The sequence below is a fragment of the Octodon degus genome, unplaced genomic scaffold (assembly GCF_000260255.1).
Source record: "Octodon degus isolate 3935 unplaced genomic scaffold, OctDeg1.0 scaffold00022, whole genome shotgun sequence".
Lineage (NCBI taxonomy): Eukaryota > Metazoa > Chordata > Mammalia > Rodentia > Octodontidae > Octodon > Octodon degus.
The window spans coordinates 17,932,180-17,955,157 of NW_004524598.1; the positions used below are offsets into that span (position 1 = coordinate 17,932,180).

General features: G+C 35.7%; 1 pseudogene; it reads right to left on the bottom strand.

The window, feature by feature from the left end:
- Window positions 1-3,421: 3,421 nt before the first annotated feature.
- The window catches only part of LOC101574205, a 21,357-nt pseudogene continuing 1,800 nt past the window's right edge, over window positions 3,422-22,978 (bottom strand).

Genomic DNA, 22,978 nt, shown 5'->3' on the forward strand with positions numbered 1-22,978 from the left:
AAGTAGCTAAAACTTAAATATTTTATTCTCCTTTTTAATTTCTTATAATTCTACATGTTTATATCTGGCAATCTAAACAACTAATTTGAAGATAACATTATGCAATACAACATTGTTAAATTCCTATTATTTTCTTAAGTGAAATTCTGTGTCCTTTCTAATGTTTCCATAACCACTTTTTATATATCTATATATTTCTTATCCTTTCCAAGTTTAAAATTTACTTCCCAGAATTGACTATTTATAGTATCCCTTTCACTTTAAAAAACATCTTATCTGGGGGATGAATTATACCTCTCCATTTACTGAAAGCTCTGAGAATATCCCTTCTATCCTTAAAGCACAACAATACAGGAAAAATAACAAAATCTGAGATCCTTGCAAAATTAACAGTTTGGTACCAGCTCTTACATTTTGCTTTTAATCAACCTATGTAGCAGTTTAATGTATAAAATAAAATGATTGTGTATGACATAAATTATCTACATTAAATATAATAACTTGCTTTGTATTGAGAATAACTACTCTTATACAATAATAAATGGAAATAGGATAATTGGAATTTATACAATGTTTTAAAAAATTGACCATAAATATAACTGTTAAATATAGTTTTAAAGTAGAAATAATATTAGAATATTAGAATTGGATGCAGTAAAATACTCTTTTTATTTTATTATTCATTAGGAAAAGCAAGATAAAAAAATATAGCCAGAGGGAATGTAGTCTACTACGTAGATAAAAACATAGGCATTAGGATTAGTGAACCCCTTTAGTCAGAGAAAGGAGGCACTTTCTTATTCCTCTGAACCACTACTTCAAATGCCAACAAGGGACAGTAATAATATATTCTTATTACAGTTACTATTGAAGTTTTTACACACTAATTTGTTAACTGAGATTCATATTGAGGACTTCCATCTCTTTCTCATCTTTGGGACTTTCAGTTGCCTCAGCCTATCTGAAAACACAGTCCTCTCACAAAGTTGATATACCTGCTTCAAATTAATTTTCCGCATCAGTGCCTTCATGGCTAATGCAGCACAGTTCATTCTTAGCAGGCAGATATGCCACTTTGAAGGACACGTCACACATCCTTCCAGCTGGCATCCAATCGTGATTTGCACAGAACTCGTACAGCTGGCAAAATGGAAAAATTCTACACACGAGAAATCACGTTCTGTTTTTGAATGTAAAAAAAAAAAAAAAAAAACCAAACTGCTGTACACAGATAAAGAGGGAAAATTTAAAAATTGGAAGCCTGACTCTGTGGCTCCTTTCTCCCACACCAGGGCGGTAAAGAACTTGGTAAATTACCAGCTACAGCGAGAGTAAGAGACAAATGCGAGAATGTATTTGAAAGAACTGAAGTCCGAAATCATGAGCCTATATTATTGATTGAAGAGCTGATTGCTATCCCAGACACTGTGAAAACAAAAACTGAGGTGAGTATAATAACATGAGCAGACACCTAAATACGCAGCCTACCCGTGATGACAGAAAAAGAGTAAAACAGAAAAAAAACCCTGAGATCCTTTTGGAATGGCAAGGCAGAGGGCACGTAGTCTTTCCAATTAACAACTTCGCCATAGAAAATTTTAATTCATTTTTTCTTTTCCTATGAATAAGAATATTTACCATAGTCATGGCAGAAATGACACCGTATCTTAAGATGTTTTGAATTGGTTTAAAAACAAGTTGCCGAAGCATTTACTCCATCCTAAGCCTAACACTGAAGACTGCTTCAGATTCTACCACAGCTGAGGAACTCAGGAATTGTAAATCAGCTTAGAGAATTAAAAACACAAACAATTAAAATGATACCATACTGTTCAAATAAAAAAGAAGAAACTAGAAAGGCACCTTATCTTGCCTGCAAATAAAGCCCCTGATCACTTAGATGTGACAGCTTAGGCCACAGAGCAGTCAATGCGACACTGTCAGGCTGCCTACTTTGTGAGCTTGAAGTGGAAAAGAGAACTCAGTGTGGTAATCAGATGAGGTGCAAATCCCTAAGACATTTTTTTCAAGAAGAAAATATTTTCAAACACTAATAAAGTTACTCTGAATGCAGTTTTCAGAACTTCAAAGTGACTCATTTCCGAACAGGTCTGCAGAAATTGATACAAGGTGTAAAAAAGCTAGACTTATGTATCCTCTGTTGATAAAACAGCTCAAAACTCAACGAAAAGAACAAGTCAGTAGGAGCACTTCCTAAATTTCTAGCAAATGTAAAGTCTGAATTGTTCCAATTACCACTTTGAACCTTAGGAGATATTAGCCCCATAAAAGCAACCAGCAGGCTGAACGAGGTTTCATCAGCGTTCACTGCACAGCATCAGCCTTCATAGCAGCGCTTTCTCCTGAGCACGGGACCCTGGTCCTGCGTCTGGAGCTCAGGGCTTGGGGGTCTTCGAAGCCTGCTTGCTTCCTGAAGCGTGCCTCACAATGCAGATGGGTTTCGTATTCCGAGGCAGAGGCTCAGGGACGTGGCCAGCCTGCCGCTGCAGTAGCAGACAGCGGGATGTCGTCATGTCTCACCAAGACCACCTCGTGGGCCGCGTTCTTTCCCCATCAGGCGCCAGGCCCTGACCTGTGCTGTGCTTTCAGTTTCCGAAGGATTCTGATGCTCCCTGAATGATCTACGAAAACTGAGTGCTGAAGCATTCCTGAAAAATGGAAAGGTCCCGTTTAGCACACAATATGATCATTTCACGGCCTACTGCAGGTTACAAGAGGCACGTTGCAGATTTTAAGATGGGAAAGCCAGATATTCCTGTATCATGATATTTTTTGTGTTTTCTGGAAACTGCTTAAAATTCCCCGTTTCTTGGATTGATGTCTGCAAGGCAGGGAAGAATAGGAAATGATATTTTCATGTGGAATAGGGTTTTTTTTTTAAGACTGTATAATAAAACCTCAATTAAAGGTGAAAAAATATTGAATTTAATATCTTCAGTACCCATTCCTTTCCAAAAGAAACTGACTTAACCTCAGAAAACAGTATAAGCAATCACAGCGATTAAATTCATTTTTTTCCCTGAAATTTAACCCAGTGAGGTGCACCATGAAAGCCAGTATGAATAGCCATACAGTGTGGATACTTATTTTTAAAACCACATATATTTAGCTATCTACACATTTTACATGGTAAGCACTAAGTGCAAGAAAGAGACACTTTATGTGGCTTCCAATTCTCATAAGGCTCTATCAGTAAATACATTTTTAGGATAGTTTATTAGACATCATAGTTCCAGAACCATTCAAGTGCTATGAAATATCTCCGTTCTTTTTTGCATGTCTAGGGAAGCTTTTATTCAAGCATTAAGTTTCCTTTTCTCTGATCAAAAAATTTTTTTCTGTTTTGCCTATTTTTCTGCAGCTAAACTATAAATGATACAAGACCCCCAAACTAGTATCCTTAGAATTTAGATCCTCTGATTTTCTTGTCAACCTGCTCCGAGCACATTCATGCACTCAGTATGTTTGCTTACAGTTGGGTCCATGCCAAGGGGTTGTTTAATCCAAATATCTGATCAGCAAACTGAGCTGATTCTTCTGGAGACATTATGGCGAGAGACCTGAGACGCAGGGCAGCCTCCGAGCATACCACACAACCTGAGTTCCGGGAGGACAGCTGAGCACTGGGTATGCAGCTTTCCAGGCATCACCGGCCTACGCCATTGCTTCCGCCCCTGCCGGAGACACAGCTGGAAGGCCCTCCCCTTCACGCGTAGCTCTAAACCTCAGAGGTTCACCTGGGCCCTGATGGGCAGATGTTGCTCGACTTTCACAGGGAATTCCTTCATTTCCACAGGTCTTCTTGATATTTTCACAGAGACCAAGATCAAGAATTGAGGCCACCAATACTACAGCTCCACAGTGGCTTTCTGCTTTCAGAAGCAACTGTGTTTCCTGTGCAACCGACTCAAAGTTTTACTTTACCGACTAGAGTCCTTCAGGGGTTACTTCCCTGAAGTCACCATACAACTATTTCTCTTTCAGCTGGCTTCTGTCTCCCAATGGTCAAACTCTCCAGGAATTATTATCAACAAAATCAGGAAGAACAATTACTTTGGTAGTCACATCAACACCAAATTCAATCTTCATATCAAGCAGCTTACAGTTCTGGGCCAGCAGAGATTTCTCCAGAATTTAAAAAATAGCGTGTGTAGCATGACTCACGAAATGCACTTCCTTTTGCCCTAATACCAAGTTCAACAAAGCAAAATTTTGCAACAATTAGCTGTTTCTCAGACCACCATGGATCTTGATTATCATCATCCTTGAAGAATAGCTCCACTTCAGGTAGGTAATACTTAAAGCCTCCCCTGAAGGCAGGATCTCTTTTGAGAAAAGAAACAGTTGCTATAATTCTGAAAAACCCCTCAGTTGGAGTCATTTCACACTGGGGTGCAATGGAAGCTACCTCTGTACAGGGTCTGGTGAAACCAGCATGGATGCCTGCTTCTTGCATCAGCTGGAACATCCAGCTGGTAATCTTCCTGAAGATTGCAGCTTTTTCTTCCACGTGATTCTCTTTGGCTGTATTTCCTGCTGTAATCTGGTCCCTGGACTGCAAAAGGACTTTTCCTGGACTGCTAGCAACTCAGAGACTTCTTTGTTTTACCATCATAGGGTTGTGGGGGGTTTTTTCCCGATATTCAATGCTTCTGCTGTCCCTATGACCCTATGGAAGGAGGGCTGGAGGCAGTAACCATGCCAGAAAGACAGCAACGTGACTGGTGTTAGTAACTGAGAATAGCTCATAATTGGAAAATCTAAGAAAGAAAGTCACAAAGAGAGGATGTTTCACTTAAAAAAAATAGCTAAATGAGTGACTTTTTGTGTGAAATGCTGTTAGAGGTCAGGATATCTTATCCAAATAAACTTTAATAGGAAATAGATGACCATGTATGAAAGAAATGCATGGCACTGAGCAATCTACACTAAGTTAAATAAAGAAAAACAATATGTCACTACGCTAGCCTGATTTTCACTCATAACTGGAAGTGTCCAATTGTGGTGGTTGAAGTTAGGACTTTTGTCAACTTAGTACGACATGAGGTACGTTCAGCCATCCCGCCATGCACTTTCAGCACAACATTTAGTGAAGTGTCTCAGGTACCTAGCACTTTAGTATAAGATAAGCTTCTGTTGGGTGATTCTGTTCAAGTGTCAGCTAACGTAAGTGTTCCAAGTACGGATTAGGTGGGCCACACTACGCCATGATGTTCAGTAGGTTGGGTGCATACTACAAAGTGCATGTGCAGCTAATGAGGGTCTCTCAGAAGGTGGCCCTTCTGTAAGACTGTAGACATCTGCAGTGATATGATTTCAATTTAAGAAGCAATCTTTTGGCACCTGCATTATAAGTTTTCAATTAAGTCCTTAATCTTTATTTTCAATCTATTATTATTATTATTGTTATTTTTATTTTATTATTATTATTTGAGACAGCGTCTCACTATATATTGCAGGCTGCCTTGAACTTACTTATGTATCCCAGGCTGCCCTTGAACTCACAGTGATCCTCCTGCCTCAGCATACCGAATGCTAGGATTACAGGTGTAATCCACACCCAGCCATATGTTCAATCTTATATTTGGTTTGTGACATATTTAAAGGCCATTAAGCCTTGTTTTCAAGTAGATAAATACCTATCAGAATATCTAATTTCTTGCAAAACTATTTATCAATAACTTTAAGCTGAAATTCACTTTTTCTATCAAACTTTAGGCTTTCATCTATCCACTAAATATTCATTAAGTGCCTTCACATGGTCATTGTCCTTGGCAAAAAGGAAAATATTAAGAAAAAATTGATGAAATCTTGGAATTGTCATTACAATCTAGTAGGAAAGGTAAAATAACAAGTTGATGCAATGAAATAAGCAGTTTCAATAAAATACAATGTGCATTACAAATAGTATTATGGCTCGTTTTTAGATGTTCCCTCAGAAGCCTCTTGGGGTCATATGGGCTTTTCCAAAGGGGGCTGGATGTAGAGTGACACTGGAATAGATTTATGGTGTAATGCTAGGTCAAGGACACTAGGCATTAAGGGTGTGAGTGCTACGCACCCTGAGCAGCCTGCATTAGACAAAAGGGGCAGAAAGATGCTGGGGAGGTCCCTTGCTTGCTTGCTTGCTTCTACCATCTGCTGCTTGCCATGGATTGCTTCTCCTCTGCAGTCGCCTTCTGCCAGGCCTCTGACTTGAAGCCAGTCGATTAGGGACTGGAAACTCCGCACACTCTGAACTAAATAAGCTCTTCACTCTTTAACACTGGGTAACAGGTATTTTGTCTCACCTATGACAGAAAAAGAATGAAAACTAGTGGAAAACATACTATGCATAAGAGGCATATTGAAAGGACTCCTACCTTTATATGGAAAGAAAGATTTAAGGATGTGTTAGCTTTCTGGAGAACTGATGTACTGAATGAGACAAGTGCTAGCTTGGAGCAAGGACAGGGAGGGGGAAGTAGGGGAAAGGAAGGTAAAAAAAATACCATGTAGCTGTGTGTATATATGGCCTGTTGGAAGACATGACAATGAGACAGAGTCTGGCACAGCAGAAGAGCCAAAATTAGTTCCCTATAGTTATAACTTGGTAGGAACAGGGAAATAACCCAGAGACCAGTATATATAAAAAAGTTACTAGCAAGATGCTGAAAATCTCATAAACTTTGTAAGTAAACTTAAAATCTTGACAGAACCAGGTATTTGGAACTGAAAAGGAAAAGACTATTCTGACAGTGTACAACCAGTGAATTAGAGCAAGCCCAAATAGTAGGTAGGAGATTTGGTAAGGAGAAAATTTGTGATGGTTCAGGAAGTACAATCAACAGGATTCTATGATCAATTAAGTGTCAAAAGCTAAGTCAAAAATGGCTTCCAGGCACCTGGCATTGGAAGTGGATAAAATATATTATGATTTACTGATACAAGTAATAAGAGAAGAAATAAGGAAGATGGAGCTTTCTGGAGTCAGGTGTATGTGCCTGGCCAACAGCCACATGAAGATCTCCATAGAAAGTTGTAACCTAGGCCAGGAGGGAAAATTGAGCAGAAAACAGGACTGATGTGGCATCCTCTCAAGTCTGATAACTGAAAAAACCCAGAGAGTTGAGGCTTTCACAGACTAAGACGCAGGATCACAGCATCCCTGGTAGCCTTGCAGAGTGATTTCAGACTGGTCAACACTCTACTTAGAACCAGGTCTCATGAAATAGTAACAGTTTCTAAGAAACAGTGGACTTCACTTTTGTCATCTGCCAGTGTAACACAGCAAAGAATTATGAATGAGTCTGATACCTAAATATATTTTGATTTCTCAAAAGCTCTGAGTTTATTAAAAGAGTCTTCAAAGTATTGCATAAACAACTGAGGAGCGTGCCTTTGCTTTGAGACTTGAAAAAAATTGAAAACAAATTATTTCTGTTGTATGACATCATTTTCAAAAGCAGTTCACCAGGTAGGGTAGCATAACATGGTTTTTGTTTTTCATTAAAAGCTTTTATTTATTTATGTATTTGATGCAGTGCTTCGCTATGCAGCTTGGACTCGTAATGATCCTCCTGTCTCAGCCTCCCCAGCGCTGGGATTGCAGACGTGTGTAACCATGCCCAATTTGAGTGGCCAGCGAGACAGCATGGCATGACCTGGGATTGAACCCGAGTCTTTGGGATTGCCAGGCAGACGCTCAGACCACTGAGGTATCTCCCAAGCCGCATAACAGTATTGTGATATATTGTTATAGACTCAAGATCACAATAAAGTCAGAGGTTTCCTTATGTTTAAATTATTTATCCTTTCATAGTTGTTTATCAAAATAAGTTCGTGAATAATTACGAGTTAGGAAAAGCCAAAGTTCATAAGAGCAAAAATACAACAAAGCTAACATTTAAGCAAGAAATAATTTAGGCATAATGTTTTGGGGCTGGGCCCTGTCAAAAACCGACCTTGTGAGATACACTTTAGCACATATCCGTGTGTCTTAAAAGGTTGTACCAGTCTATAGCACACACTGCTACTAGTAGTACACTCTAAAAATCACTGAGAAAAGGGCCAGCCTAGATTGTAACCAAGAAAAGTCTCTAAGTTTGTGTAATTTGGTATGATATAAAATCACATGGAAAAAAAGACCTGTCTATTCAATGGGAAGAAATTTGAAGAGATGGGCATCTGCAGTGACACTTATGGCAAGCCTAAGAATTAAAATTATTAATTATCATTAAACATCTCAAATAAGCAGGGTATCAAACAATTTTCATTGTTTTGCATGTTGTTTTATATTTTCATTGCTTTCCATATATTTTATATTTCACTTCCTTGTATTTTTTCTCTATCAATTACCTTTCAATTCTACCTCCTAATACTTGGTATGGTATGAGTTATAATTAATTTTTTAATATTGTCCTGAAAAAATTATTTCTCCAATTTAAATACTTAACACTTTGTCAACAATAATAGTTTCTCAAGAAATGTTAATTAACTTACTTTTCTTTATCTGCTCAACTAGGCAAAATAAATTTTAAAAAAGACCTAACAGACTAAACAACCCTCCAAGTTTACGTCATGGGGTTTTGAGGCCCTGTTTTAATAAACATATGCATTGCAAAAGGATACAGTGCTGAAAAGAAAAAACAGCTGGTTTCTGAGAAATCATTGCGCACCTGGGCAGAGACCTGAGGGGTAAATGCAGTCCACACTTTCCACTCGAGGGCAAGATGCTCAATGGAAGCTGTGTTTGGATTCCTAATTGGTGCTTTTCCTGTTTTCCCCATAGCTGTCTGTACAGTGAAGCTTTGGGAACTGCACAGCTGCTTGGCAGAGTATGGCCCAGGAGGGAAGGCACCTTGAGGGCTCTGTGAAGATGACGTGAAGGTTAACTTTTGAGGAATAGCATCACCAGCTCAAACAAAAACATAAAGACCCCCCCATTGTGATCTTGTCCCCTATGCTTTTTTAAAAAATTAATTTTGTTGAGAAAAAAGCAACAATGAGAGAGTTTCAAAACAGGTTAGTAGGACAGTTACAATAATTAGTACATTGCATATTGTTATCTTTGTAGTAGCTATTCAATGTACAAGATGCCAACATGATATCTCATCTAAACATTATTAGTTCAAAACTTTCTTCTCATTGAACTAAGAGAAAGTAGCTCTATTGCCAGTCATGCAGATAACCAGCTACTATTATAGACTACTGGACCATACTGGATTACTTTGCTGAATTCACGCTCCTCATGCTTTTTATCACTCAGGAAGAATGATTTCCTAGAGTTTACCCAGCTAGCTCAAGTGAGGAATACATAGGGGAAACCCAACCAGATGTCCAGTACGTCTGCGAACAAGACACATGGGGACACATGTCTCCTATGTGGCCTTGTATAATTTTCCACCATGTACACTACACTCTGCCTACTCAAAAAACAAGAGTGATAGGGCTGGTGAGATAGCTCAGCAGACTAAAGTGTCTGAGTAGACAATCTAGGCAAGCAAAGCGATCGCAGTTTGATCCCTGGCACCATGTGCTGTGCCAGCCCTGTGCCCAGGGTGGGCTGAGCCAGCCACAATGTCCGGTGTGGTGATGTGCACCTGCAATCCCAGTGCTGGGGAGGCTGAAAGCAGGAGGATCACTATGAGTCCGAGCTCCATGGCAAATCCTGTAACAACCAAATACATCTAAAAGAAAAAGCGTAGTAAAAAGGTTCTACAGTACTATAGTAGATATGAAGCACTATCAATCTGAAATTTAAATGGTATTCTCTGCATATAGCATGGTTTAGTGTATTCTTTGTTGCATTAATCATATTTCTAATATTAAACTTGATATCATTATGTAAATGCACAGTAAGCTACATGTCTGAAAGTTAGGAGGAAATGTCTTTGAAATATATCAGTACCTGAAAAGAATGGCTTTATCACTATGATGTGGATAAAATAAATAAAATTTTAGGGAAACATGACAACAAGCTCTGTCATATATTATATCACATTATTATCAAAGCTTTAAAACTTAAAGCCTGTTTAGTTTTTTCAGAGATGGGTATTCCACTGCTATTTAAATATAGTAGGTGCATGAATTCAGCAAAATAATTCGATACAGTCCAGTAGTCCATAAAGGGGATACAAATGAAGGACCATTTTATATCTGTATACACAAAAGACTTAGGATAGATATACAGCTATTTTCTCTTAAATCAATGAGAAGAAAGATTTGTACTAATAGTGTTTGGACAGGATATCAGGCCTGCATCTTGTACTATGAATAACTACTATGAAGACAACAATGTGCAATGTATTAGTTATTGAAACTGTCCTATTAATTGGTTTTGAAACTGTCTCGTTGCTATTTGTTTCTCAATAAAATTAATAAAAAATAAATAAATAAAAATAAAAAGGAAACCTTAAAGTCTGAATTTTTATTCATAATATTGGAAAGGTCGGGGATTATTTTCTGCTGTATTTTAAATTTTTGAGCATTTAATATGAAATAAATAAAGAAATGAATTCAACTTGAAATTAATACTCACAAGGAGAGCTAAATAATTGTGCTTCCTCTCTAGCTACTGTATTAATTTTATATTTCTGCAGTAATTCCAATGTTATGCTCAAAATCTTGAGTTTAGAATTAAGTTATTACAATTTATCAAAAATCTCAAATGACACATGCTATTAAGCCAAATATTTCAACTATGTGATGTTACTTCAACATGATTTCCAAGTGTGCAGTGTATGATAAAGAAGAAAAAAATCCAAGGATAGAGACCTCTTTTCAAATCTTGAGTTCTATACTTAAGTTCTTTAATTTCTTTTTTAGTGTTTTGTTTGCTTGTTGATTTTTAACTCATTAACTTTATTGAAAATCGACAATAATTTTATAACAAATTAAAAATTGTAGACAAACATTGAAAGGTGAAAGATATAAGATGTAGAAAGAGTGAATTTTATTTTATTTTTTATTTATCTATTTTTTGCAGAACTAGGGATTGAACTCAGACCCTTGTGGTTGCCAGGGAAGCACTTATTCTACTAAGCCATCTCCTCGACCCCTGACAGAGTGAATTTTAAAAAGATATTTCTGAAATAATACACAACATGAGATAATTTTTTTTTGTACCAGGGATCAAACTCAGGACTTTGTGCTTGCCAGCCAAGTGCTTATGGTGATGAGTCACCCCCCTAGTAACATCTAATAATAGATTGCACATTGTAAATAATTATTTTGACTGATCTGTAAACTCTTCTTCATGTTTATTTTAGACATTTTTCTTGTTTTATTCATTTAAGTTTGTAAATAATTTTTTTACACTTCTTTCATTTCTTTGCTTTTTAAAGAAGAAACAGATTCATTGAGAAATGGAAGTTAAATTCTTTGCCTAAGACTTGATATTTTCCTCATGCAGATGGATCAGAGGAGAATTAAATTAATAAAACCAGATTTATAAAGTGTCTTAATTGTAGCATGACATAAATTATAAAGCTATATTTATGTATTTAGAATTACATATATTATAAACTCTATTAAGCATAGAACCACAATGTACCATGGATAAAGTTGAAAGACACAAGCCAAAACATACAAATGTTTAGAATAAGCAAAATTTAGACAGATAATGGATTTCACACCAGACATAAATATGTGAATTAGCCAATAGTTAAAATAAAGTAGAAAAAATAAGTCAATAGTAAAATTAGTAAATATAGTACTTTTATTTTATTAAAAAATACACTGTTTAATCTTTCAAAGAACCACAGCTTTTTGTTTTGTTAACTTTTGAACTGTTTTCTTTGTCTCAATTGAATTAATTTCTGCTCTAATCTTTATGATTTCTTCCTGTCTTTGGGTTCTGGGTTTGGTTTGCTCTTCCTTTTCTAGTTGTTGAAGGTGCAGCTTTAGGGTGTTTCTTTGTTCCTGTTCTGTTTTCCTAATGTGTGAGTTCACAGCTATGAATTTCCCTCTGAGAACTGCTTTCATCATATCCCATAAAGTCAGATAAGTTGTGTTTGAAATTTCATTGAATTGTAGATATTGCTGAATTTCTTGTTTAACTTCATGTGTGACCCATTGGTTGCTGAGTAGGGTATCATTTAATTTCCATGTATTTAGGGGATTTTTCTGGTTTCTTTTGTCATTTATTTCCAGTTTCATTGCACTGTGGTCAGATAATGTGCATGGGATAATTTCTGTTTTCTTGCATATACTTAAGCATGACCTATGGACCAGTATGTGGTCTATTTTAGAAAATGACCCATGTGCAGCTGAGGAAAATGCGTATTCAGCTGTGTTTGGGTGGAACACAGACTCTTTTAGAAAATTTTGCTCAGTACACACCTATAATATTCAAATGATGGAACTAAAGAAAAAAGGGGATAGAGATGAATGTCTATTTTGTATCTGTGTATTCAAAATGGTTAGGATAGATATATAGTTACATTCTCTTCATGAATAGAGGGATTTATTCTAATAGAGTTTGTAAATAGGATATCATGTCCACATCTTGTACAGCAAATAACCACTAGGAAGAATGCATGCAATGTGTTAATTATTGAAACAGTCCTACCAATTTGATTTGAAACTGTCTCATTATTTATTTCTCAATAAAATTATGGAAAGAAATACACTGTATTTATTATTTCATTCATAAACTTTATAGTTGGCCCATATCCACTTCTCTGCTTCTTGCCTTTAAATTTGCTTTTATGTTTTGTTTTGTTTTTCACTACCAGGGATCAAACTCAGGACTTTGCCCTTGCCACACCAACACTTACGCTGCTAAGCTATATTCACAGCCCCTAAACTCACTAAAAAAAAATCCCCATATATTCTTAATTTTATGTTAAAGTTAGTCAAATTGTGTCTATTACTTATTGAATATTAATAGTCATTCTGAATTACTCTATTTTTTTTCATTAATGTATTAGTGAACCCTAGTCTTTAATTTATTGTAAAATGCCTTAATTAATACTTACAAGTAAAAAACACTTCCTTAACTTGAACTAATTTAAATGCTTTACTTTTTGTTTCGGATACTGTGTGTTATATCTTTAAATATCACATCTGAGTTTTAAACTTCTTCAAGGTATTTATAGGACTTAGACAGCATAGTGTTTTCAGAATGGAAAACGGAACATGTGATTCCAGCCTCATTTTTCAGCAGCTAGATGCCATAAAAAATACCCGTGCCTTGTAAGCCTTAGTTTTTGCCTCTGTTCAGAGACCAGGTACCCAGGATGGAAGAGTGCTTCTGGACCCAGAGGCTGTCTTCCCAGAATAAATTTTGCTCTTTCTTGAATATGATCAGCATGCTCTGGCTGGAGATACTGACACCGCTCAGTAGGAGGGACTAGAATTCTGTTTCTGGGTCATAGTTACTGCTTCTGATAGCTTCATCCTGAGCTGATCAACATGACTTCTTTGAACACAGAAATGAGTTCCAATAATTCAATGCATGCCAAATATATAAAAGTAAGAATTTTCTGGAATCTATGGTCCAAAAAGTTACAGAAGGCAGTTCTCTTCCTGCATTTTCCTGCTTCTGCAGTATTCCTGTAGCGTAGCCTGGAAGATCAACCATTGGTCACCATGGAGTATCAGCCTTTCTCAACTTTGATACAGTGCCAGGCAGTATATACAAATGAAAGAAGCAGGATGAAAATGCTCACAAAAGCTGCCCTTTCTCTGGATTTTCTCATTACATGCGTGTGTTACTGTTCTTGATGAGACGCAATTCTGTTGACCACAATTTAAAGGAGAGGTTTAATTTGGCTCAAAGTACCAGGGGATTCAGCCCATGTTGGATGGGGTCTGACACAGAGGCTTCATGGTGGAAGAGTGGTACAATAAAGTTATTCTGTTCATGGAAACTGGAAATTAGAAATCCTATTTTGAAATAGAAAATTTAACACGTCACTCAGTTGAGAGCCATGCCAGAGAAGAGGGGGCAGGATCCGGTGCGGACTCCAGGGCTATGCCTTCCTGGTATAGTTGGACACATCCAGAAATGGGCCCCAGCCATCCCCTGGGTGGGTCAGTCTCAAAGCCAATAAAGTTGACACTCCGTTCTAACTGCCCCAGTATTTCACTAATTCCCTTATGTTTTAAGATTGTGCCTTAGTTGTTTATGTTTTGCTGTTACTGTTTCTGCCATCCTTTTTCTACTTTCAGCAAGAAGAGTAAACAGAGAATCTAAACCAATTATGCATTTTATTTCTTTTTAAAGTTTATACAAGCACATGTTACATTGTATATTCTAAAAACAAAGCCTGTTTTTAGAAAATACTCTTGTTGAATATCTTCTCTCTACCAGCCTCCCTCTTATTCTCTGCCCTGGAAGTCTTACTCTTCTGGATCATAGCAAAAAGCTTCTCATGTCCCGTGGCTTCTTTGGGATTATGTCAGTGGGAGATTGAAGGAAGGGTGGAGGCAGAAGTGAGATATCAGTGTAGCTGTAAGTGTAGCGTTCATGAGCCTACGTGAGCCTTCGCATTTAGCAGAGTGGCCCTTCACTGAAGGCCGTGCATGTCTTCCCAGGCTTCTCAGTTCACTTGACTGTCTTCTTCTGGTCTCAGGGACTTTAATCCTTCATTTAGGAGCTGTTGGAGCCCAGCTATTACTGCACTGGGTTTCTGTACTCCTTGTATTTTAAAACTTCACAGATTTGTAAATAAAAACTGAGTGTTTTAAAAATTATTTTAACCCTCCAGAAGAGAAGCTTAGTGATATTATTACCCTATAACATAGGCAGTGGAGCTTAACATCACTGTCTGAATATCAAACACCTTAGACATAACATGGAACTGGAATTTTCCAACTATCATTAATATGCTAAACTATAAACCCCTGTAGAATATAAAAAATGAAACACAAAAAGTAAAAATAAACAATTACACATTTTTACAAAGAAATTAAGAAATCCAACCATATACAACATTGTGGCAGGACAGTCCAATGACATTTTTTTCTTGTCTCAAAGGCTCAAGTCAACAACTTTTGACATTGCCAGTCCTGTGGATAACCTATCACTGCTATGGACTACTGGACTATATTCTTTTATTTTGCTGAATTCACACATCTACAATATTTGAATGGCAATGGAACACCCATCTCTGATCAAACTAAACCAAAAAGGGGTAAATAAATGAAAGACCATTTTGTAGTGAAAAAAAAGTGTATATGTACATACAAAATAGCTAGGATAGATATACAGCTACTTTCTCTTAGTTCAATGAGAAGATTTATACTAATAGTGTTCAGACAAGATATCATGTCTGCATATTGTACTATGAATAACTACTATGAAGACAACTATATGCAATGTATTAATTATTGTAACTGTCCTACTAACCTGTTTTTAAAGTGTCTCACTACTATTTCTTTATCAATAAAATTAATTTTAAAAACAGAAAATTATTTTAATTTTGCTGTACCATCTACTTCTTGTTGGAAGTCTAGCTTATAGAAGATGTGATTCAAAGCACATAAATAGTATTAAACAAATCATTTTTCCTCTATTCTATTATAAAAGTAAGAAAGCATTCTGATCGCATGCATTAAGATGGAAAACTGGTAGCTTCAGATAAAGTTTCAACTAATTATTACCAAAAGGTATTTTTCAATAAATTTTTTAAATTCTTATCATGAAACATAATAAACTGCTTTTTATAATAATAATAAATTATTTTTATTGAAGGCAAAACATTTTATGATGCACAGTGAACTTGAACAATTTAGGCTTATGTCTTTTGATTAAACTTAATAATACTACTTCTCTGTCCTCATATCTAATATATTGAAAACTGGCCACTTCAATTACCTGAAAGGTGTTCAATCACAATGGAATGTATTTTCTGAGCTATATATTACACAAATAACCATGTAATTTTTGAAAAATCTTTAGATGTAGCTGCTTTATACCAAGGCTTTCAAATATCCAAAAGAAGTTGTGTCTGTGGGGGCATTGGCCAGAGTATGGATGAAATGGATACACGAAGGTAAGAGACTTCAGGAGCCACGTGCCCAGAATCTCCTGGAAGGCATGGCCAGAGATTAAAAGATAGCTCTTAGAGGCCCAAGAGTGAGGAGGATTGAAACACATGGCTTTAAGTAATGAACACTTTTGGCCTTGTCTTCCTCAGAGTCAAATTAGTTACTTAGATTGCTCCTTAGGTCAGTCACATAACAGACCACCATACCTTACGCTGTCCTCCTTTCCTTCCCCTGTCCCTTAGGCACATTCCTGCACTGAAGTCCTTCCTTTATCCTTTAGGCTTGCTTCCTAGTCTAGCAATACAAAGCCACAGAAGCTTCAGTTTGGGGCCATCTTGACAGGACTCATGTGAAAGGCGCTTGTTCAAGAGCAGCTCCTCTGAGGCTTCTTGGAGTCTGAATTGGACATTGCCTCCAGGTAATCTTTCCTCCTTTGCACCATGCCATGTTCATGAACTGTGACATATCTCATGCTATGAAATTTCAATAATGCCTCTAAATTATAACAGGTAGAGCTCTGATATATTAGGAACTGAAGACCTGAAATGAATTCTACTTTCTAAGTAGAATAATTATGTTCAGTCCTCTTAAGCTTTTTGTATGTGAGTTTAAATATCAGATTCTGAATCTACATGACTTGGTATTGCAGCCCAAATATCATACAAATGCCTAATTCCACCCAGTATGCTTTATTGAGTATTGTTAGTTATAGAATAGTTCTGAGGTCTTGCTGCTTTGAGGCTTAAAATCATCACTGGCTACCACTGATCTGAACAGACAGCTGTCCCTTGAATGTAGACTACTTTATAAATTCACTCAGCAAAGATTTTGTGTTTTTATCTTGTGAATAATAATAAGGTACTATTAAGTGCTTCTGGTTTTGATATTACGCATGGTATGTGTTTATACAAACAGATCTCACTTTATTTGAACTATGATTACCTCTTGTCCACATCTTTTTTAACACTAGATATGTAATAGGGCATTTCAGATATGTTTATTTTACTAAGATTTTAATAAGGATTAAAATTTCTAATAGTGATTATTATTTTCTCTTTCTTGAAATTGTAACTAATGCAAAATAACAAAAGAATAACAGGGTATAGTAATAAAAATACAATGGAGAGAAAAGCAAAGTAAATTAGTAAAATTCTTCATTTCTTACATTCTGAAATATTAGATGAAAATTGTAGAGGGAAATACACAAGAAAAATAAAACTTGATTATTCATAACTAACTGAAATTTTCTAGTCTTATACTGGGAGAATTTATTTTCTATTTTCCCCTTTGTTCCTCTGCTTCATCAGATTTATCCAGTAAACTAAATCTAAGGCTGGCAAAAATAATAATGGAAATTTCTGTGGTCAAAACCTCTGCTTAGTGCCTGACTTCTTCATATGAGTGTAGAATTATAGTCTTGAGTTTAGTTTAATTTAATTTCTTATGAGCATTATCATCTGACTCAGGTGTATTACTTAGCAAAGAGTTTGATATGATGTGAAGGTTCAGTATACATTAATTTCTTTAATTCTCAAAACAAATCTCTAAAATTATCGAGTTTATCTTGTGATATAGAACAAATTGGGACTAGATAAAATTTATCCAGAATTCAATACATTATGTACCTCAATAATTCTTTAAAATTAAATTTTAGAATGTATAATAAATGTAGTCCTTTAATCATTAATAATGTGATACATGTATATCAAGCCTAGAAATAAATTAGTTTTTAGTTTTTAAAGAGAATAAAAAATAGTAAAAAGAATTAGAAATGACACAGATTTTCACAAAACAAAATAATAGGAATCCAAAAATTGTTATTATATTGCACAATATCTTCCAATTAGTTGTTTAGATTACCAGATATAAGTATGCATAATTGGTCAAAAAATTAAAGAGAAGAAAAAAAGATTTAAGCAATAACTTCTCCCTTCAATGGACCAGTTGAAATCAGTAATATAATTATCCAAGTTGTCATGCATGTATAGATGAATATATATGAATGTATGTATATAAATATATGTATGAATATATATGAGTATATATGTGAATATATATATGTAAATATATACATATATATGTTTTTATGTAGAATATAAAGAAATGAATTATTTATACCCATATTTGTAGCACCACAATGTGTTATAGCTAAGTCTGGAAAATACCCCAAATGCCCATCAGTGGAGGAACGAGTACAAAGGGTGTCATGTCGTTACACAATGGAATATTACTCAGCCATAAAAAGATAAACTTGAGGCTTGTATAGGTACATGGATATAAGTAGAAACTGTACCCACAAGCAAAATAAGTCAAACCCTCATGTGTAAGCATTGTGTTTATGTGTGTGTATATATATATATATATATATATATATATATATATATATATATAATTCCCTTCTTTATTTTCTCCTTTTCCTCACTTAAGTTGTTCCTTCCCTTTAATAGTTACTTTCCCTTTCACAGCATCTAGCTTACTGTTCAGATTGCATTCACTCTTTCAGGATCTTACACTAGGGAAATAATACAATGCTTACACATGAGGATTTCACTGATTTTGCTTATGGGTCTCGTCTCTACTTGTATCCATGTACCTATACAAGCCTCAAGTTCATGCTTTTATAGCTGAGTAATACTCCATTGTGTACAAATATGACATCTTTTATACCCATTCCTCCACTGGTGGGCCTTTGGGGTGTTCTCAAGATTTAGCTATGATACACTGCACTGCTACAAATATGGGTGTAAAGAACTAGCTTCTTTTATATTCTACATCAAAAAGTATTTACTTAATAGTATTGAGTATTTATATACACTTTTGAAACCTGTAGTAAATAAGTTTTAAGAGGTGGGTGCATGATACAATAACTTAGATATACTTAGAAATAATGTCATTTCTTGACATACAATGGAGGCAAATAAAAAGTAGTGCTATCAACTTTGAATTTTTATCCTATGCAGTGTTCTCTATTTAGTTAAGATGGCATTAATGCCAAAGAAAATATCAGTGATGTTGCTCATAGCTTCAATTAAAATGACCTGTAGTAAGTACAAAAAAGATTAAAGTAGGATGATTGTTAAATTTAATTTCATAAGTTCTTTCTAAATCTCTATATAAATCTGGAGATCAAATACTCTGACATTACATAAAAAATCACATTTTATTGAATGATATTTGTTTCTAAAAGGCAGAAAAAGACTGTTAAAGAGCTTCACCACATTAATAAAAATATATAGGTAAAGGTAAAATGTTCAAATAATCGCATTGTATAATCATTAATGTATTTGGTTGTTGCAGGGTCTTACTATGCAGCTCAGACTCATGTTGATCCTGTGACTTTCAGCTTTCCAGTGCTGATTACAGGCACATGACACTATGTTCAGACTCTGTGACCTGCTTAGCCTGCCCTGGGGCACGGCTAGTGTGGCATGTGGTGCTAGGGATCAAACTACGGTCCCCATGCTTGCCTAAGCTTGCCTAAGCAAGTGTTTTAGTCCACTGAGTTATCTCTCTGGCCCCCACAAAAATATTAAAATACTTATTCTTAATATAAATTACCTGGATTTGTTACTCGATGGAAGCATATAAAATTTAAAAATACAATAATTAATTTTTGAGCTACTTCAGTTCTTCATTTATCCCATTCAACCTTGTAAGCCTGCAACCTTGCCGTAGCATTTATTGCAGTGAGATGAGCAGAAAAAATGTTTGGATTTTCTTCATCTCTCAGGATGTTTGTTTATGACGACTCGTATTGAACCTGAAGTCAGCAGCTGCTTTGCTTACTTTCAAAGTTGGGATTACATAAATACGGTTAGCTGGTCCAGATTTTAAAAAAAGGACAGCTAATGGCATAGTCAGTGACTCACAGGACACTTAAAGTCTGAAGGTTGCAATATTGTCACTGATACATGAAAACGCAAACACATTACTTGAGTAGTTCAATAAATAATGGTGCTTTGCTACGAGGAACATAATAGAATATGTTATTATCCTTGCACAGTCCCAAAATCGTGTGCTAATAATAGAGATTTCCTCTGATCTAAGATTATGTATTGATGAAATTACAGAGATAAGCATGTGCATTTCTTCAACCACTAATCTTTTTTTAAATTTTTTTAAAATTTCATTGTCTTTTTTCTCCTCATTTTGAAATGTAGATTTTTCTTGTCCAATATTTATCAGTATTTCATATGTACTAAAACCACTTGTCAAACTTCCTTCTGTATGAATGTTTAATTTTTAATATTTTAATGAGAAGGAAGTAGCAGTGAGATAATCTCAAAACAGGTACAGTCACAATAATTAATACATTGCGTATTGTTGTCTTTGTAGTAGCTGTTACTATTACAAGACGTAGACATGATATCTTTTTAAACACTATTCATTTAAAACTTTCTTCTCATTAACTAAGAGAAAGTAGCTGTATATTTATGCTATTTTGTACATACATGTATTTTTTCACTACAAAATGGTCTATTTATATCCCCTTTTTATTTACTTTTGTCAGAGATATGTATTCCATTGCCATTCATATATTGTAGGTGCATGAATTCAGCAGAGTAATCCGTTATAGTCCAGTAGTCTATAGTAGTAGTGGGTTATCTGCAAGACTAGCAATGTCAAAGTTGTTGACTTTAGCCTTTCACAGCTCAGCATATTAATATGGCTTTATTTTTAATAACTCCTGTTAATATTTTTTTGCTGGATGGTTAAGACCAACATAAAGCAAGACCTATATAACAAAAAAATGTAACTTCTGTATCTGCCAAGGTCAGTCAAATCCCCTCAGGATTTACCCTGAAACTGTCCAGCAGTGTGTAAATCTTCTGTCAGTGTCAGCCATGTGGATGAGTCATGGCCATTGCTTGACCAATTTTCTCTCTGAGAAAGCCTGAGAGAACGTTTTCTCTCCATGTGTCTCTCCTAAGGCATACTCTACATCGTCAATCACTTTCCTCTGAGGCCCCATAATCTTGATCAGAAAATTTGGGACACAATTGAGTTACAGGATGTTGCAGTACAGGTTCTCCTATGACCTGAGTCCTCACTGACCTTGAAAGGCTAGGGCCAAAATGTTGGCTGTCCTTGCAGCCCTTCTTTTTCTCTAATTTTTGGTCTGCAAACTTAAGTTGTTAACCTTCCAGAAGAGAAGCTTAATGATATTACTACCCTATATCATAGACAGTTGAGCTTAACCTCACTATCTATCTGACTATCAAACATCTTAGATGTAACATGGAACAGGTATCTTCCACTAGTTTTGAACACTATTAATTATAGAATATTCTTTAATTGTCTTTATTTCTCAGTGAATTTGATTCACTGTCTATTGCTTAGGTCTGGAAATGATATAGAACAAAATAAATTATTCCGTCTCTCTATCTTCTTCCAGTCAACAATTTTACATCTTTTTCAACACACTTCAAATGCTACTTATCTGAGTAGCAGATACTCTGGTTCATCTGTTTCTAGAAAAGATCTTCATGTTAACTTTTATGTAAACCATGAACAAGTGCGAGCCATGGTCTCACTTTTCCTTGGAAAACAGGTGGCTTTGTACAACAAATGTAAGAAGCAGCCAGCTACTGTACTGCACACTGAAGGATAACTAGAATATCCAACTAATTATTTCTGTTCAAAGCAGAATGGTACAAATAACAGGCACAAATAAGCTTTGATTAGAAAGAAGAGAGTTGCCTTCTGAGTTAAGCCTTGAAAATGAGAAATATTTTTTTGGGAATGGAGAAAAAAACGGATCTTTCCACCGAAGAATTAGCAACTAGAAAGACAGTCAATGAAACAGTCTAACATCTTCTGGGAGTAGGGAAGAAATGGATTTGATTCATGATGTATAAATACAATATACAGAAAAGAAAATAATGAAGTCACAGTGGCAGTTGTGAAAATCCTGAATGTCATGATGAAAAGAATACATTTTTAAGTAGTGAGAGGAAGATTTTTGAGGACAGGAGTAAGCCTGAATTGATGCATTATCAATATTAAATTTACTACGTACACAATTAGGCACATGCCATTTTTCCAATTCCTTGCTTGTGTGATTACCTATAGGATCCCAATGAGGTGCGCAGCACATTCCTGATCCCCTCTCTCTTCCGATGGAAGCCCCACCCCAGTATGATCTGGAAGAACTGCTGCTACCCTAATGCACACGTTTCAGCACACCTGACATTTGAAGTGACCACAGACCTGCTAAGCCACTGCGCTAAAAGTGTACCTATTTATATAACTTAAATTAAAATGAAAACAATAACATTCTCTTTGATTCACTTTTTGATGGCTACGTGTTAGAAGAAACCACTGCTATCCTCAGCAGAGATAGCAGCAGGAAGTACAAGCCAGACACATGCCTGAGAAAGTGGAAGCCTAGTAAGTAGTCTATGCTCTGTGAAGCTCTCGACCTATCCCTAGGTGTGCAGAGTGCTGAAGCCAAGTTGTGAGTATCAGGGGAAGGTGGTCAGCTGCAGGAGCCTCAGCCCTCCTATCCCCGCATCAGAATCTTCACCTGCAATGGATCGCAGATTAAAATATTCAACAAATGAATTACATTCACACCCACTGAACATGTACACATTTTATTCTCTTTAGTCTCCAAACAAATTATATAACAATTTTTTACATGGCACTTGTATTAGGTATTACATGTAATCAAGGGAATATTAAAAGTATATGAGAGTGCATGAATGAATCTTGCACTAATACTATGTCATTTCATGGACTACTTAGAGATTTGTGAATTTTTATATCTTCCTTGAATTCTGCAACCAATCCTTCACAGAACTTAGGGTGGATTATGCTTATTCAACTTAAATTTATATAAATAAGACTCAATATGAAACAGCTTTTATGTTTATTTTATGCCTATTAGAGCAAATTGAAAGTTTTATTTTCTTTTTAAAGAAGTATAAAATATTTTACAGAATAACTTATACAGTGTGAATACAGTGACTTTCACATTCTT